The sequence below is a fragment of the Mobula hypostoma genome, chromosome 12 (assembly GCF_963921235.1).
Source record: "Mobula hypostoma chromosome 12, sMobHyp1.1, whole genome shotgun sequence".
NCBI classification, from domain to species: Eukaryota; Metazoa; Chordata; class Chondrichthyes; order Myliobatiformes; family Myliobatidae; genus Mobula; species Mobula hypostoma.
This window is the reverse complement of record NC_086108.1, coordinates 50329049-50340629: the sequence shown is the minus strand read 5'-3', so window position 1 is coordinate 50340629 and position 11581 is coordinate 50329049.

The window sequence follows — 11581 nt, the reverse complement described above, 5'->3', positions numbered from 1 at the left end:
GGCCTGTCGAGTCTGCTCCCCCATTTCATCAAGGCTGATCCATTTTCCCTCTCAGCCCCAATATCCAGCTGTCCCTCCTGTATCCCTTCATGCCCTGACCAATCAATAATCGATTAACCTCTGCCTTAAATATACATAAAAACTTGGCTTCCACAGCTGCCTGTGGCCAAGAATTCCACAGATTCACCACTCTCTGGCTAAAGAAATTCCTCCTTAACTCCAGTCTAAAAGGACGCTTCTCTATTCTGATGCTACGTCATCTGGTCTTAGACACTCCCTCCACAGAAAACATCCTCTCAACATCCACTCTTTCAAGGCTTTTCATCATATGCTAAGTTTGAATTAGCCACCCCTCATTCTTCTGAATTCCAGCGAATACAGGCCCAAAGCCACCAAATGTTCTTCATCTGTCAAGCCATTTAATCCTGGAATCATTTTTGTGAACTTCCTTTGAACCCTCTCCAGTTTCAGCACATCCTTTCTAAGATAAGGGGCCCAAAACTGCTCACAATACTCCAAGTGAGGCTTTATAAAGACTCATATTATATCCTTGCTTTTATATTCTAGTCCCCTTGAAATGAATGCTAACCGCATTTGCCTTCCTTGCCACAGACAACCTGAAAGTTAACCTTTGGAGAATCCTGCACAAGGGCTCCCAAGTCCCTTTGTGCCTCAGATTTTTGTATTTTCTCTCCATTTAGAAAATAGTCAACCCTTTCATTTCTTCTACCAAAATGCATGACCATACACTTCCCGACACTGTGTTCTTTCTTGTATAATTTTGTGTAAGTTAAGTTTAATTTATTTTTCTTGTGAATGTTGTGTCTCTAATGACACAGTATATGCCTGCAATGCTGCACAAGTAAGTTTTTCACTGCACCAGTACATACATGTACTTTTTCACCTGACAATAAACTCAACTTTTCGACTTTTCAAAAGATGTTGTGGATTATATACTCTGCTCTGTAAGCTAATAAATATGAATTTGCTGCTGGAATTTGTATGTAGGAACCTGTGGCAACTTATTGAAGCCCAGAATGTAAGAATTAGTTTGTGTGATGTTTCATGCCATTTGAGGTGAGTCTATTGCTATAATCTCTACTAAAGAAAAGTGCAATCTGATAGGAGTAATTACTGGTTGTGAAGCAAGTTACCTTCTTTACAAAATCCAGAAAAAACCCAAATATCTGTTCACATGATATATTTCTATTTTCTGAAATGGCCTGTTATTGTGAACACAAATTAATAAACATGAATAGCGATAATATCTTAAGTCTTTTGTTTACCCAAGCTTTTCAAGGCAGGTCATCTTAGAGTTCTCAGGAATCAGTATCTCAGGAATGCAGCAGCTATAGAGGAGCAACCATATGAGAACAAGCTGATTTATTAAGTATGACCAAAGCTGCATTAGGGCTCATTTATCTCCTGTCTTCAGATTATTTGACCCTGTTCATCACTGTCAGTTCTGATAGGACTCAGTTTCATCCCAGGGGAGCAATTAGTAAACCTTTGTGGGACTAACTTCATGATGGACGTGTCCTTTCTAAAATATGAAGATTAAACTGTATGAGTTTCTACTTTTGTCTTTCTAAAGTAATTGTGTGGGTGACATTTGAAGCCTACTGTTAGCATGATGGTTTTCATCAGCATCTCCTCGTACAAACAATGGTGTAGCAAATCACATGAAAGGTCAGTGGAGCAACACACACACACACAAAATGCCGGAGGAACTCTGCAGGCTAGGCAGCACCTTTGGAAAAAAGTACAGTCGACATCTCGGGCCAAGACTCTCCAGCAGGACTGGAGAGAAAAAGATGAGGAGTCAGAGTAAGAAGGTGGAGGTGGGGAGGGGTGAAGTAAAGAGCCGGGAAGTTGATTGGTAGAAGAGACACAGGGCTGGAGAAGGGGGGGATCTAATAGGAGAGGGCAGAAGGCTATGGAAGAAAGAAAAGGGGATGGAGCACCAGAGGGAAGCAACAGGCAGGTAAGGAGATAATGTGAGAGAGGGAAATGGGAATGGGGAATGGTGAAGACAAGGGGGAAGGCATTACCAGAAGTTGAGAAATTGATGTTCACGCCATCTGGTTGGAGGCTACCCAGAAGGAATATGTTACTCCTCCAATCAGAATATGGCCTCATCACGACAGTAGATATGGTAATCCTCCAATTGGAATGGGAAGTGGAATTAAAATGGGTGGCCACTGGGAGATCCCACTTTTACTGGCAGACGGAGCGTAGGTGCTTGTGAAGCAGTCTCCCAATCTACATCATATCTCATTGATATACAAAAGGCCATACCAGGAGCACTGGATACAGTAAATTACTCCAACAGACTCACAGGTGACGTGTCGCCTCACCTGGAAGGACTGTTTAGAACCCTGAATGGTAGTGAGGGAGGAGGTGTAGGGGCAGGTGTGGCCTCCCTCAGTGGGGAGGGATGAATGGACAAGGGAGTCACATAGGGAGCAATCCCTGCAGAGCAGAAAGTAGGGGGTGGGGAGAGGGAAAGATGTGCTTGGTGGTGGGATCCCATTGGAGATGATGGCAGTTATGGAGAATTATATGCAGGACACGGATGCTGTGGGGTGGTAGGTGGGGACGACAGGGACCCTATTCCTGATGGGGTGGCAGGAGGATGGGGTGAGGGCAGACGTGTACAAAATGGAAGAGATGTGGTTGAGGGCTCTGTTGATGGTGGAGGCAGGGAAGCCCCTTTCTTTGAAGGAGGACGACATCTCATTCATCCCGAAATGAAAAGCCTCATCTTGAGAGCAGATGCGGAGGAGTCAGAGGAATTGAGAGAAGAGGATGGCGTTTTTACAAGTAACAAGTATAGTCCAGGTAGTGAGAGTCAGAGGGTTTATGTTAGACATCAGTAGACAAGTTGTCTCCAGAGAGAGAGAGACAGAGAAATCAAGAAAAGGGAGGGAGCTGTCGGAAATGGACCAGGTAAATTTGAGGGCATGGTGGAAGTTGGAGGCACAGTGCATGAAGTCGACAAGCTTTGCATGTGTGTAGGAAGCAGCAGCAATGCAGTTGCTGATGTAGCATAGGAAAAGTTGGGGAGTGATACTGGTGTAGGCTTGGAACATAGACTATTCCACGTAGCCGACAAAAAGGTAGACATAGCTGGACCTATGTAAGTGCCTGTGGCTACACCTTTCGTTTGAAGAAAGTGGGAGGAGCCGAAGGAGAAATTATTAAGAGTGAGGACGTTTTGCCAGATGGAGAAGAATGGTGGTGGAGGGGAACTGGTCGGGTCTGGTGTCCAGAAAGGAACAGAGAGCTTTGAGACACTCCTGGTACTGGATGGAGATGTATAGGGACTGGGTATCCATAGTGAAAATAAGATGATCAGGGCCAGGGAACTTGAAATCATTGAAAAGATCAAGAGTGTGTGGAGTGTCACAGATGTAGGTAGGCAGAGACTGAACAAGGGAGAATAAAACTGAGTCGAGGTAAGACCCACTTTGTTCCTTTTCTTCCACCCATGAATCACTATATGGACAGAGTATCTTTCATGAGTTATATTTTTATATAAAGCTCCTATTTTTCTGACAGTAATCCAATCAATCTCATTCACATTTTCACATAGGGTGTCAGGGATGGGCTGATTCACCTCACTGTTTCATGACAGTAGGATAGAGAGAGAAGGAAGCAATTGTGGTTCATTATTGTAAAACTAGTAATGAAGGTGGAGGCAGAGCACCAAGGGGCTGTGATGGAGAGTGGGAATCTGAAAGAAATTTCTCCTATGTCTGGTACCAGCCCAAAGCTCATCCTAATTGCTCACAGACTGAGTTGTTTGCAAGGCAATTACAAGTCAACCTGTTTTCAATAGAGCTGGAGTTACACAATACCATATTTCCTACCCTCATTAGGGTGCACTCCTCATCTGATACACTCGACTGACCAACTTCAGCAGCTTCTTGATAAACTTCACTTCATCAGAAGTGTAGCTGTTCATTAATTTTGTCATGCATAGTTTCACCTACAATGAAGTAATGAAGTTATTCACACAAATACACTGGATTATATTCAGATTTATGCTGGTAAGTGGAAAAAAAGACTGTGCCAGGCAATGATCATCTCCAACTACAAAAAGGCATGTTGGTGCAATGAAAAGTCGGAGCGAGGTCGAGGCATGTTCGAGGAGAAGTGGCTGAAGCAAGGTCAAGACACGGTTGAGACAGAGTCAGAGCGTGCAAAGCAGAGAAAAGTCGGAGCGGAGGAATTTCGGAGCCTGTCCACCTAAACTGAGAGCGAGGTCCAATCGATCTAAGCGCCAGACCAACTTGAAAAGGTCAGGGTTGGGCCAGAACATGGCCGCAGGGTCCAGGCCCAGAGCACATTAATGCGACAGGGCCCGGGTTTTAGAGCAAGGAACAACCCGCCGTTTGGTCGATTTAAACACGGGGATGGATGGATTGAAAAGGCAGGGTGTTGAGACCGGAGGTGAGGGTCAGGCTGGTTCTGCCACTGCCCCGCAACAGTTGCTCTGCTGTTCCCTGCACTAAGGCTGAGGCTGTGGGCCTGCCCTGGCCACTCCAGGCTTCATGTCTGCAGGCACCACAATGTTTAGCTCTGCTATGTGACGAACTGAGGCTGAGGCTGAGGGCCTGCACTGGGCGTCATGTCTTTGGACTCACTTTTGTTCTGAATGCTGTTGCTTGCTTTTATTCTTTGCATGATTTGTGTTGTTTTCTCCCTCTCTGCGCATTCGGTATTAGTTGATCGTTTTTTTAGTCAGTTCTTTTGGGTTTCTTGTTTCGTCGCTCCCTGTAAGGAGACAAATCTCAAGGTTGTGTAATGCATACATACTTTGATAATCAATGTACTTTGAACTTTTTGACTCTAACCATTTAACTTTGCCATTCACTGTTATCAATTTATCAATATTAATTTGTTATCAGCTTATTATCATTAATATCCTGGGAGTTTAACCGGAAACTTATTTTGATCAGCTATTTCAGAGATATAGCTGCAAAAACATATTTTGAAGCTGGATACTGTTCAACAAGTGATTCATCTGCTAACTCTCCAACTCATCATCACCATGAATGCAAGGCAAATCCAGAATGTGATCAAATTCTTTCCAGTTGACGAGTGCAGCTCCTGTAGCACTTGGGAAGCATGACATTATGCCTCACAAGCAAACTACTTAAGTTAGAGAATGGCAAAAGGCCTTTCAGCCCAACACATCTGTGCTGGCCATCAAGTACCTATCTATATCAATTACATTGACCAACACTTGTTCAACTTGTGTTCCTGAAAACTTGCATTGCTTGTCAAGACACTTGTTGAGACAGTTCCTGCCTTCAACATCTACTCAGGAAGTGCATTCCAGCATCCTAGCAACACCTAGGTGAAAATATTCTTCCAAAGATCCCTTGTAAATTTCTTACTCTTTACTCTAGAACTATTCCCTGTAGTTTTAAATACCTCGGCAATGGGGAAGGGTTTTCTTCTACTTACCTTCTATTTTCCCGTCATAATATTGTCACTTCAACTAGGTTGCTCCTCAGCCTCCTCTGCTCAAAGCAAAACAAACTCAGTCTTTCCAATCCCACCTTATAACTTAAGTGCTCTGACCAACAACATCTTGGTGAATCTCTTCTGCATGCGTTCCAGTGCAATCAGATCCTTCAGGCATCCACACCCCAGTAATGTAAGTTAGGATCCTCGATGATATTTTCATCAACTTGCTTCCGTAGGCTACCATCTTCAGGGTTTCTTGGGCTTGTACGTTGAAACCTCACTGTTTGACGATATCTCCTAAAACCCAACAATTCATTGTGTATATCCTATCCTTGTTAATTCTTCCAAAATGCATCTTCTCACCCTCAGTCCTAGAACAGTTTAGCACAGAAAGAGGCCCTTCGGCAGTCCAGTCCATGCCAAACTGTTAATCTGCTTATTCCCATCGAAGCATACCTGGACCAAAGCCCTTCATACCCCTCCCACCCACATCCTCCGGCAGCTCATTCCACAATCGCACCACCCTCCGAGTGCCAAAGCTCCCCCTCAGATTCCTCTTAAATATTTCATCTTCCACCTTTAACTTATGACTTCCAGTTCTAGTTTCACCCAACCACAATGGAAAAGGCTTGCTTGCATCAATCCTATCATTATCCCTAATAATTTTGTATACCTCTATCAATTCTCTCCTCATTCTCCAACACTCCAGGAAAAAAAGTCCTCAACCTTTTCCTATAACTCAGGTCCTCAAGTTCCAGCAACATCCTTGTCAATTTTCTCTGTACTCTTTCAATCTTATTAATATCTATCCTGTAGGTAGGTGATGAGAACTGCACACAAAACTCCAAATTTGGTCACACTAACATCCTATACAACATCAACAGGACATCCTAACTCCTGGACCCAATGCGACCTGTTGAGTCACTTCCAGGGAAAGTGACCTGTTGAGTCACTTTCAGGGAATTATGGATCTGTACTCCCACATTCCCCTTTTCTTCGGTGTCCTACTGTTCACTGTGTAAGCCCTAACCTGGGTTGACATCCCAAAGTGCAACACCTCACACTTGTCTGCATTAAATTCTATTTGCCACTTTTTTAGCCCATTTTTCCCGGTGGTCCAGGTCCCACTGCAAGCTTTGATAGCCTTCCTCACTGTCCACTATGCCCTCAATCTTGGTATCTTCCGCAAGTTTGCCACATTATCAGAATTAAACTCTATCTACCATTGCTCAATATCATATTGAAGCCTACAACTATCCTCCTCACTATGAATAATGCTACCAGTTTTCGTGTCATCTACAAACTTACATTCATATCTGAATTGTTAATATACTGTATATCACAAAAAGTAAGTTGATTCATGCGGTATGTCATTGGTTACAGATATCCAATCATAAAATCAATTTACAACCATCACCCTCTCCACCTTTCATTGAAACAGTTTTGAATCCAATTTATTAATTTGGCTTGAATTGCATGGACTCTAACCTTTTGTTCCATTTTCCCACGTGGAAACTTGTCAAGTGCATTTGCAAAATATATTCACTACTGTCCTTTCACTTGTAAGACTATAGACATACTGGTTCAATAAGCTCTTCTGGGAATGTCATTAAAAACTCTGCATCCCGTACGCTTTTCACACTCTCAGTTAATATTAGGGAAGTCCCTATAATATCTCAGACATTCACTCTTGAACCACCTGTCCACCTCGGCTATTAAGATTATCTTCTACAAAATGTACAATAGCAACTACCAAGACTTCCCCAATTTCACTTCCCAAATCTAGGGACTGTACCACCCAAAAAGCTGCAGGAGTATAGTCGTTCCATTACCTGTGCCCTACAATTCTTCCATCAACCTGACCTGGAAATACATCATTGTTTTTCATTGTCAAATGGTCAAAAGCAAATGGGAACTCTCTTCACCACATGGAGCAGTTCAGGAAGGCGAGTCACTTTCTGGTGCACTATGAGGGATGGGTAATACAAACGTAAATGCTGGTTCTGTAAATAACCCTTATTTGTGAATGAAGAAAATACATATGAATATCTCATCCTGCCAATGATCGTGAATGCTTGCAACCACAGAGCCAAAAACATCATGACTCAGACCAAGCTCTCCTTATGAAATTAAAAGGTTTCATCAGAAACAAAACAAATATTTTGAAGAATGAAGTAAATTGACATCTATGCTCATTGATGAGGAAACCATAATATTTCCAGACTAACTATCTTATTGGCTGAAATGACACAAGGCATATGTGTGCAGGATGAACGGATTTGTACTCAGGAAAAGTTTACACAAACAAACTTTCTTTAAATCCTTTTAAAGCCCTCTTTCTTGTTTTTACAACTGGTTTCACATCATCCAACTTCTACATCTCAGAGATCTAAGAGACAAACAAAGATTTTAAGCTTAACTTTCATCGAGGAATTAGGTTCTGTTTAACATCTGTTTCAAATTACAGTGCAGCTGTGCAGATTTCCCAAGGCCCAGGAAACTGAAAGGGATATGATAGCTCAGGTGACAAGATCATTACCCTGTCCGCCAAACAAATTTGACAGGATCTCCTAAGTCATCAGACTGGTTCACTAAGCATGAACTAGATTTATATTTATTGCATCTTAATGTCACATTAGACCTGGAGTCTCTACAAAATGGCAAACAGGGGAAACTCACACTGTCCTGGGAAAAACTGAAAACAGAAACTGCACAATTTAGTTACACCATCCAATGCAAACTAATTCTCCACATTGTTTGAATGATGTCAGTTTTAAAGCTATACTGAAATGGGCTGGCTAGAGGTAAGACTTTTTCAGAAGTCATAGGCTTACAATACATCAGCTGGGATGTTGTCCAGTTACATAGCCTTACGGTGCTCTCATCCATTTCTAGATATCATACAGAGAACCAAATTACCTGAAGACTGACTTCTGAGATATTATTTATTTACTTACTTAGGATACAGTGCAGAATAGGCCCTTCTGGCCCTTTCAGCCACACCACCTAGCAACCCCTCAAAATCCTAATTTAACCCTAATTTAATCAGGGGACAATTTACAATGCCTAATTAACCTACCCAGTACATCTTTGGACTGAGGGAGGAAACCGGAGATCCCAGAGAAACCCATACATTCCACAGAGAGGACGTACAGAGACTCCTACAGAGGACACTGGGATTGAGCTCCAAACTCTGACACCCCATGTTGTAATATTGTCGCACTAACCGTTACGTTACTGTGGTGTCCAGATGGCACAGTCTTGAGAGGAAACTAAGATGTCTTATGTCCGAATGTGGTCGCAGAACTTCAGGTTTGTTTCTACTTTAATGTGCGATAGCCTGGAATTATTGAGGATGGTCATATTATGTTAGCCATTAATTGTTAAGCAGTTTAATTCCCCACCACCATTCAGAAATACGAACCAATCTGTTGGCTGAGAGATTGCATGTCTATTGGTCTTCCTGCTTAGCATGCATGGAGCCCTGTGTTACATCTTCACAAGGTTGGTACAACACTCCTAGGTATGTCTGGCAAAGATCCCAGCAGAAACACAAGAGAATCTGCAGATGCTGGAAATCCAGAGGAACCCGCACAAAATTCTGGAGGAACTCAGCGGGTCAGGCAGCATCCATGGAAATGAGCAAACAGTCAACATTTTGTCCAAGACCCTTCTTCAAGACGGAAAGGAAGGGGGGAAGATGCCAAATAAAAAGTTAAGTGGAGGGAAAGGAGGACAAGCTAGAAGCTGATAGGTGAGACCAGGTGAACGAGAAAGGTAAAGGACTGGAGAAGAAGGAATCTGATAGGAGAGGAGAGCAGACAATAGGAGAAAGGAAAGAAAAAAGGGCACTGGGGGAGGTGATAGTCAGGTGGGGAGAAAATGTAAGAGGACAGAGTGGAGAATAGAAGAGGGAAGAGGAGGGAAAAATTACTGGAAGGAGAAATCAATATTCATGCCATTAGGTTGGAAGCTACTTAGACAGCATATGAGGTGTTGCTCCTCCACCCTGAGAATGGCCTCATCGTGGCAAAAGAGGAGGCCAAGGACTGATATGTTGGAATGGGAATGGAGGGGATGCAGGACGGAATGAGGGTGTCAATGTGGAAGAAGGAAACCCCTTTCTTTGAAGAAGAAGGACGTCTCTGATGTCCTGGAAAGGAAAGCCTCGACCTGGGAGCAGACACAGCAGAGATGTAGGAACTGAGAAAAAGGAATAGGATTTGTACAGGAGAACAGGATGGAACGAGGTATCGTCAAGATAGCTGTGGGAATCAGTAGATTTATAAAAGGTATCGGAAGATAGTTTATCTCCAGAGATGGAGACAGAGAGGTCAAGAATGGGGAGGGAGATGTCAGACATGGACCAAGTGAATTTAAGGGCAGGGTGAAAGTTGGAGGCAAAGTTGATGAAAAATGTTGCTTGCCTTTGTGCACTTGCCATTGAACTCAGGACATTCCACTGGTTTGATTGCAAGCCAGTGGTCATTCAACTGGTTTGATCGTAAACCAGTGGACATTCGACTGGTTTTATTGTAAGCCAGTGGACGTTCCACTGGTTTCATTCAGCATTTGCAGAAATACAAGTGTCAAAATCTGCAGTAAGGGAGAGACGTTACAAATGTTGATGCTTGTATTTTTGTGAATGCTGACAGTTAAAAGCACCTCATGGCTACCCAGTCTTCAGCTGTCAATTCTGTTCTGAATCTATCCCATTTAGCACACTAATAGTGCCACTAACAAAAAATTCAAGTTTATTGTCTTTCTTTTTCAATATTTTTATTAATTACTTGCATAGACAAATACAAAATACATTATGATATTATGGAAACAGAAACAAGATTGAAATGCCCCATAACTATGTATAGTAAATTAACCGTTATATTGAAAAGGTATATTTTATTCTAATCTAAAGCAAAATCAAAACCCCATAACAAAACAAAAAAAGAGAGGAAAAAACAGCTGTTTGGTTAAAAGAAAACATATAGTCATACATTCAAATATATAGTAGCCATCATCATTGCTGAACAAATCGAAAATTCACAATTCACATTATTGTCATCGGCCTGTACGTGCAATATATACAACCAAACATAACAACATTCCTCCGGACCATGGTGCACCCACAAAATACATATCACACACAGCGCATAAACCAAAGTATTACCATAAATAAGTGAATAAAATATCATTCAAAATGCAGCACAGGTAAACCATAAACAGAAAACAATATAGTAAACAGCTTGCTGTCATAGTGATGACTCGTCAGTGGTGGCAGGGTCTTCATTAGTCTCACAGCCTGAGGGAAAAAGCTGTCACCCAGTCTGGCAGTCCTAGTCCTGATGTTTCTGTACAACCTCCTGATAGTGGGTCAGAGAGATTGTGGGATGGGTGGTGGGGATTCTCAACAATGCTTTGGGCCCTTCATCTGCAACAGTCCCGGTAAGTGTCACAAAGAGGGGAGAGGATCCTCTCTGAAGTGTTTACTGTCCTCTGCAGGGACCTGCAGCTTCCATACCAGACAATGATGCAGCCAGACAGGACACTCTCAATGGTGCTCCTGTAGAAAGTTGTTAGAACGGGGCAGGGAGCCTTGCACACCTCAGTCTCCTCAGAAAGTTTTGATGGTGCTGTGTCTTCCTAACGAGTGAGGTGTTGTTGGGGATCCAGTTAAGTTGCCCATTTTGTGGTCACCGAGGAACTTCGTGCTGATGTGCACTGCCACTGATGTGCAATGGGGAGTGGTCGACCTGTGCCTTCCTGAAGTCCACAATCATCTCTTTTGTTTAGTAAGGTGGATGGTAACAGTTCGCTCCCAGGATAGGGGAGTCCAAAACTAGGGAACATGGGTTAGAGGGTGAGGGGGGAAAAATTTAAAAACGACCTGAGATACATATTTTTATACAGAGCGTGATGAGTGTATGGAATGAAATGCTAAGAGGACGTGATTGAAGCAGGTACAATGGTATTATTTTCAAGAAGCAATCGAACGGGGGCATGGATTGTTCTATGACTCTAGGCTCTATGAGAATATTAGTCAGACAGATTAAGTTGAAGAATCTTCTGTTAGTTTTGCAGTACATTACTCATGACTAGCTTGCTT